This window comes from Silene latifolia, chromosome Y (assembly GCF_048544455.1).
Source record: "Silene latifolia isolate original U9 population chromosome Y, ASM4854445v1, whole genome shotgun sequence".
In the NCBI taxonomy this organism is placed as follows: Eukaryota; Viridiplantae; Streptophyta; class Magnoliopsida; order Caryophyllales; family Caryophyllaceae; genus Silene; species Silene latifolia.
In genome coordinates, this window is record NC_133538.1 from 249,965,268 (window position 1) to 249,972,628 (window position 7,361).

The 7,361-nt window shown below is 43.2% G+C and overlaps 1 non-coding gene across 1 annotated transcript; it reads right to left on the reverse strand.

Moving 5' to 3' along the window:
- Window positions 1–5,830: 5,830 nt before the first annotated feature.
- On the reverse strand, window positions 5,831–5,936 carry LOC141636391 (small nucleolar RNA R71). Its single transcript, XR_012541007.1, has one exon. It is a non-coding gene; the product is annotated as a small nucleolar RNA R71 (small nucleolar RNA).
- Window positions 5,937–7,361: the final 1,425 nt, after the last annotated feature.

Here is a 7,361-nt window from a genome sequence, read left to right on the forward strand (position 1 = left end):
AAGCCCTCAACATGTCCTCCAAAGTCTTGATAGTGCTCTCAGTCTGACCATCTGTGGTAGGGTGAAAATTTGTACTCATCTTTAAGGTTGTACCAATCATATCCTGCAGCTCCTGTCAAAACCGTGATATAAATCTCGCATCTCGATCCGACACTATATCCTTAGGTACCCCATGTAGCCGAACCACATCCTTCCTGTAAGCCAATGCTAACTATATCTTGATCCAAGTATCTTTCATCAGAATGAAGTGAGCTGACTTTGTTAACCGATCGACGATTACCCAAATTATATTGTTACCTTGCTGTGTCCTAGGTAACCCCACGATAAAATCCATAGAGATCGACTCCCACTTCCAGTCAGGTACCTCAAGTGACTGAATCTTACCTTGTGGTCTTCGCTGTTCGTTGTTCGCCCTTTACCCTTTGGCATGTCAGACACCTAGCCACGAACTCGGCCATATCCCTCTTCATGTTAGGCCACCAAAAAGTTTTCTTGAGGTCCTTATAAAGCTTGTCACCTCCGGGGTGAACTGAATAAAGAGTGCAATGAGCCTCACTCGTGATTACTCTCCTCAAATCTGCATCATCAGGAACACACCATCTCCCATCAAAGCGTACACTCCCATCTGTGTGGATAGAAAACCTGGAAACAATGCCACTCTCCACTCTTGACTTCCACTCTTGGATCTTAGGATCAAGCTCTTATTTTCTTTTAATATCCTCATACAAATCTGGCTCGATCACCAAATCCCCGATGGTATCCCCTTTCCGAATCATATGGATCCCTATCTTGGACATCTCATCCGTCAGCTTCAGCAAAGACATAGTTGTACACAACAAATGAACATTCTTCCTACTCAAAGCATCTGCAATAACGTTAGCCTTACTCTCGTGATAGATGATCTCCATGTCATAGTCCCCGATCAGCTCCATTCATCGTCTGTGTCGCATGTTAAGCTCTGTCTAAGTGTAGATGTATTTCAGAATCTTATGATCTGAAAACACCTTAAAGGTTGCCCCGTAGAGATAGTGCCTCCAAATCAGAGCGAAAATAACTACACCTAGTTCCAAATCATGAGTAGGATAGTTCTCCTCATACGGCTTCACCTGTCTCGACGCATAAGCTATAACCTTCCCACTATGCATCAAAACACATCCTAAACCATTCTTCGAAGCATCGGTATATACTTCAATGTTCTCACAACCCTCAAGTAAAACTAGGATAGGAGCTGTGGCCAAACGCCCCTTTATGGTCTGGAACGCCGTCTCACAACTCTCATCCCCTCGAAATCTGGTCTCTTTCCACATCGTTTGTCATAGGTCTCGCGATCGTAGAAAAGTCCTTCACGAACCTCCTGTAGTAACCAGCTAGACCCAAGAAACTCCGAATCTCAGCAACATTCTTTGGTGATTCCCATTTGGTCACTGCCTCAATCTTGCTAGAATCCACTGACACACCCATTTTAGATATCACATGACCCTTAAAAGCCACTTCCTCTAACCAAAACTCGCACTTGGATAGCTTGGCATAAAGTTGATTGTCTCGTAAGGTCTGCAAAACTAATCTCGGGCGCTCCTCAAGCTCTTCCTTAGTCTTAGATTTGACTACCATGTCATCAATGAAGATGACCACAAACTTGTCCAAGAACGGACTAAAAACCTGGTTCATCAGATCCATGAAAGTTGCTGGCGCATTCGTCAAACCAAAAGGTATCACTGCATACTCATAGTGACCATAACGAGACCGGAAAGCTGTTTTAGGAATATCCTCATCTGCTATCCTCAACTGGTGATAACCTGACCTCAAATCGATCTTGGAGAACACCCCTGCGCCACTCAGCTGGTAAAAAAACTCATCAATCCTTGGCAAAGGATACTTATTCTTCACAGTGATAAGATTTAGCTCTCTATAGTCGATACATAGCCTCATGCTCCCATCTTTCTTTTTCACAAACAACACCGGTGCTCCCCATGGTGACACACAGGGTCGGATATACCCCTTATCTAACAGATCATGTAACTGTTTCTTCAACTTATCCAGTTCTTTAGGTGCCATATGGTACGGTGCTTTGGATATAGGATTTGTCCTCGGTTTAAGCTCCACATTGAAGTTGAAATCTCTTTTAGGTGGTAACCCCGGTATATCATCTAAAAGACATCACTAAACTCTCCAACCACAGGTATATCAGATGCAGTCAGCTGCTCCGCACGCCGATCTGTCACTTGGCAAAGTATCAAGGGGCATTTCTTCCTTAAACATGACTTTAAGGTCATTACAGCGATGAACTTACACTTTGGCCTCACTAAAATCCCTTATAAGACACCCTAACACCCTTAGGACCGTTCAAAGACACTTTCTTTTGTCGGCAGTCTATCCTAGCATCATACTTACCTAACCAATCCATCCCGACGATAACCTCAAAACCATCCATAGGAAACTCTAACAAGTTGACCGGTAAGTCTACCCCTCCAACAAACATGGAAACATCTCTATACAACTTAACACAAGACACCGAATCTCCTGAAGGTAAAAACACATGATATTTTACAAGCTCAAACTCCCCCAAACCCATAGCCAAGGCATGACCACTAGATACAAAATAATGGGTTGCCCCTGAGTCAAAAAAAAAAATAGACGGTGTAATATGAACGAGAAAGGTACAGGTAACTACATGAGCATCATTCTCAGCTTCCTGCTTGCCCATCATGAAGAGCTTCCCGCTGCTTTTCTGACCTCCGCCCTGGATCTAGGTGTTAGAAGTAGTCGGCTTGGCTGCCGAATTCTGAGTCACACTGTTGTTCGAGCGCTGATAAGATCCTCCACTGTTGCGGTTGAAGCTGCCATTGTTGTTGTTCTTCCCTCCACGGTTACCCCATGACCCAGATGGCATATTGCTAGCAAAGCTCTGAATCAGAGCCTGAGCAAAACTTCCCTGGTAAGCTCCTAAAGCCCCTCCAACTTTGTTGCTGGTGCAATCGTACCTCTTGTGGCCTATTCCCCCACAGTTGTAGCAAGTGAGATTGGAGTTGTGACTAACACTCTGACCACCACCCCTTCCCCAAGCTCGAGATCCTCCTGAAAAAGCCCTTGACTGACCATAGTTGCCTTTCTTGTGGCCCGACTGATTGCCACTCTCACTCTCTGCTTTCCTCTTTTCATTAGTGGTTCTCTCCATAGCCTCCTTGGATAGATCCACCAACCTCTCAGCTTGCCCAGCCCTCAAGTACACATCCTTTATATTGGTGATAACCCCAGCTGGTAACCTGTTCATGATCTTGCGTGCCAAACCCCTCTCGAAACGAAGACCCAAACCCCGTTGCCCCAGCTGCATATCTTCTGCATAGTGAGACAACTCAAGGAATCGGCAATGGTACTCCGTAACTGTCATGTCATTAGTCATGCTGAAAGAATCGAACTCGGATATCATCTTGTGACGGATGTGTTCAGGCACAAATTGTTCCCTCATGGCGCTCTTCAAACCCGATCACGGTATAGCACCGAGCCCCTCATCCCTATAGTATGCTCTGGCATCTTCTTTCACATTCTGCCACCACAGTGCAGCCTCACCCCTTAGGTAGTACACTACCTGTTCAACAGCTAACTCTGACGGACACTTCACTACTTCAAGGAGACTCTCCATCTCACGATGCCAGTTATCAAGCAGCTTGATACGTGCATATTGTATAGTCTTTTTACCCTATTTTAGCACGTATTTCCATGCATTTTTTGTACTGTTTATATAGTATTATGCCCCGAATTGGCTACTTTGGTTCGTTTTGTCCATTTTTTAGAAATGAACGCGAAAGTAGTGGAATCGTACCATTTTTCGTCCTTTTTGCATGCATTTAGAGGAGACGGGATTTTCCAGAGTGAGATACTGAATTGGAATGCATGAAGGCACGGTTTACGAGGCAGTCGGTGACGATATTGGGCTGATTTGAAGGAATAAGACTCGATCGAGTGGTTTTATTACTCGATCGAGTGGTTTTTATGGCCTCAGTTGATCGATCGAGTAGTTATTTACTCGATCAAGAAGTGCTGAAAAGAGAGGTTACTCGATCGAGTAGATTTTCTGGTGTTTTGCTCGATCGAGTGGATTTATTCTACTCGATCGAGTGGTTTCTGCTGGCGTGGGCTTTAATTAGCCCGTAAGCTTGTTTTAGCTTTTGGACTTAGTTTATTTTCTATTTAAGCATTACATTACTAGGTTATTAGCTATCTATCGATTCTATTATCATCGACACTTTTACTCAGTTTTTCATCTATCATTTTCATTCTTCACTGTAACTTTGCTTTCGGGGTTAATTCGCTTGGATTTTGTCGTTCTTTACGCCGGATTCGCACGATTGTAATCTCTTTCTCCTTTCTTAATAATAATAATCGTTCTTTTGTTTACTTTAATTCTTTGTTTTACTTTATTTAATATCTGCCCTAATTTACTTTTATGCAATTTAATTATCGTTTTAATATGTTGAATGCTGGTGATTTATCTGCTGTTAGTTTTGATAGTATAAATAGCGATATGAGTAGCTAAATCTAATTCATGTTGGGATTAGGGGATCTACGGTAGAAATGTGATGATGTAGTAAGCAGTTTAGATGAATTAATTGTGAGATTATGTCACCATAGCAATTTAACTGTATTTTACCGGCTTAGTTGAGTGCACGCTTCTGAGTCACCCTTTAATCTGGCTAAATTTAATCCTGGATCGGAAGATTGGACTAAATAGGCCTGCTATGAATAGTAGACTACCATGACAAGGACGGAAGTTAAGTTAGTGGAAGTTTAGAGTAGAAAGTGGACCGGAAGGACCTTTCCATATTCGTCTCACATTAATTTGTCTAAGTTGTTTACAGTTGAGTCACTGGACTACCGTAGTGAACCAAAATCCTGACATGACCCTTCTATATCTGTTAGTTTAATTCTATTTTCCTGTCTTTATTGCTCTTATCTCTGCTTCTCTTTCCTTTAAACCTTTTAGTTTAGAAAACCAATTTAAACAACCCCCCCATTTGTGACCAAATAGACCGACTTCTAGAGATATCTTGCCTCCCTGAGGAGATCGACCTGACTTCCCTAGCTATATAGTTAGTTTAGTTAGTATATTTTTGATAGGTACACGACAGACGTATCAAACTTTGGCGACGTTGCCGGGGAGGCAATTGCCCTATCTGTCTTTGTTTCGTTTATTTTATCCGTCTCAGGGAATTTTTATTCCTTGAGGCAGTTCTTATTTATTTTCTTTCAGTGTTGTTTATCCCCAGGTCAGACAGGTTTGAGTTAGTTTCAGCTGATTCGGAGCCAGAGAGACTATTCATGCATAGACTCCATCTGCAGAGAAAATCACGAAAGGAAGACTTGAGTACTTTCGAGCCCTAGCTACATCAATCTATTTTCGCAGAAGACCAGTTTTTAGAAGAGAACATTCCTATTTCTACTGATCAACCAGTAAAGATGCTGAACTTTGCTAGTCACTCGGAGCCTAAAGCATCGTATATTCCAAAAGATTTCAATCTCCAGACTGAGGATGGGAATACATTTGACATCCGTCCTTCCTATATCACTCTGGTGGAGAGAAATCTCTATAGAGGTGTGGCAGGTGAAGACCCGAGGAAGCATATGGAGGTCTTTACGGACTACTGTTCTACTATCCCCTCCACAAAGGGGGTAAATCAAGACAAGATTAAGGAAGTTCTATTTCCCTATTCTTTGACCGATGCAGCTAGGGAGTGGCTGACTGATTTAGACCCTACGGCCGCGGGGTTTACGTATTGGGAGACCCTTGCTCTTGCTTTTTATAAGAGATATTTCCCTCCATAGCTCAAAAATCAGCTGAGGGCTAAGATTACGAGTTTCAAGCAGGCACCTGATGAGACTCTCTATGAAGCATGGTCCCGTTTCAAGAAGTTGGTGAGGTCTCTTCCTCTCCATGGTTTTGACCCATGGTTTTTGTCTAACCAGTTCTACAATGGGTTGTATGATGATCATAGAGCCATTCTTGATGCGTCATCTAATGGGAGATTCCAAGAGAATACCGACGATGATAAAAGATGGGCCCTTATTGAAGAGTTGGCGAACCACAGTGCTGAATATGGAAACCCGAGGGATGGTATTAGAACAGTTCACGCAGTCGATAAGCAAGTTGTGGCTCAGCTGGAGGTCATGAATGCTATATTTGATAAGTTGGAGTTACATTCTGCTAGGGAGCCTCAGACGGTCACATGAGGGGAGATTGTCACATGTGAGAGGTGTGGTAGCAACGACGGTCACACTGTTGTTGGCTGTCTTACAGAGAAGGAACAGGTCCTTGCCTTTCAACAATACAGGCAAGGAGGGGTTCCTATTATAATAACCAAGGGGTTGTCCATCCCAATTTGAGGTGGACTAGTCAAAATGTGCTCAATCCTACCCATCCTCCGCACCAGCAGCAGTCATATTGTGACACCCCCATACTCCAAGTGCCTTCCCAGGAACACTCAGTTATAAGGATGCTACAATCCCGGCTGCCCGAGGCAATGAATATCATAAGACAATAAAGAAACGTACTTTAAAAGTAATTATAGTTTAAGTGATTACATGTTCAAAACCAAAACTGATAAAAGGAAATACAAGTTCTCAAAACTATTTACTTTCAAAATACTATCAAGCGTCACACAGCAGAAGACTTCTAAACTGCAACGTGGTGACTCATCCCAGCTATCCCATACGCATCGTCTCATACCTGCTCAATAACTGCTCACTACCCCCGAATGGATCACCACAGTTTTTAAACCATTTAAACAGGGTCAGTACTAATCACACAATTTATATGATCCAACAACACAACAAACAACATAGCTCAAACAGTCACACACACAATCACACCCACTCCAATCAATCTCCGTCACCGATCGTCCACCTTTGGACTACTCGCCCGATGGGGACCGCAGCCGTTCCCACCTAAGCCCCGCTCATCATACCGAGCGATAACCCTGTCCCATTAATGTGCACATCCCCTTCCGTGGCGGGTTCCATGAAGGGCGAAACTAGGGCGTGAAGCCACTCCCGCAAGTGACTCCACTCAGCCGAGAACGCATCTCGAGAACCAGAGACAAACAATCAGCAATCACAATACAACATCAACAACCGTCTGAATCAATCAACAATATACAATCACAACCGTCTGAATCAATCAACAATCACTAATTATAGCATAATCACCACACATTATCTAATTAATACTGAGTAGGGAAACCCTACCTGGAATGCAACACAAACACCAGACGATCTAGCAGCTGTCTCAAAACCTTTCCTCTACGAACCCTTCTCCTATTCACATAATCATACAATTATCACCTAATCAACATAACCCTCCCAAAACC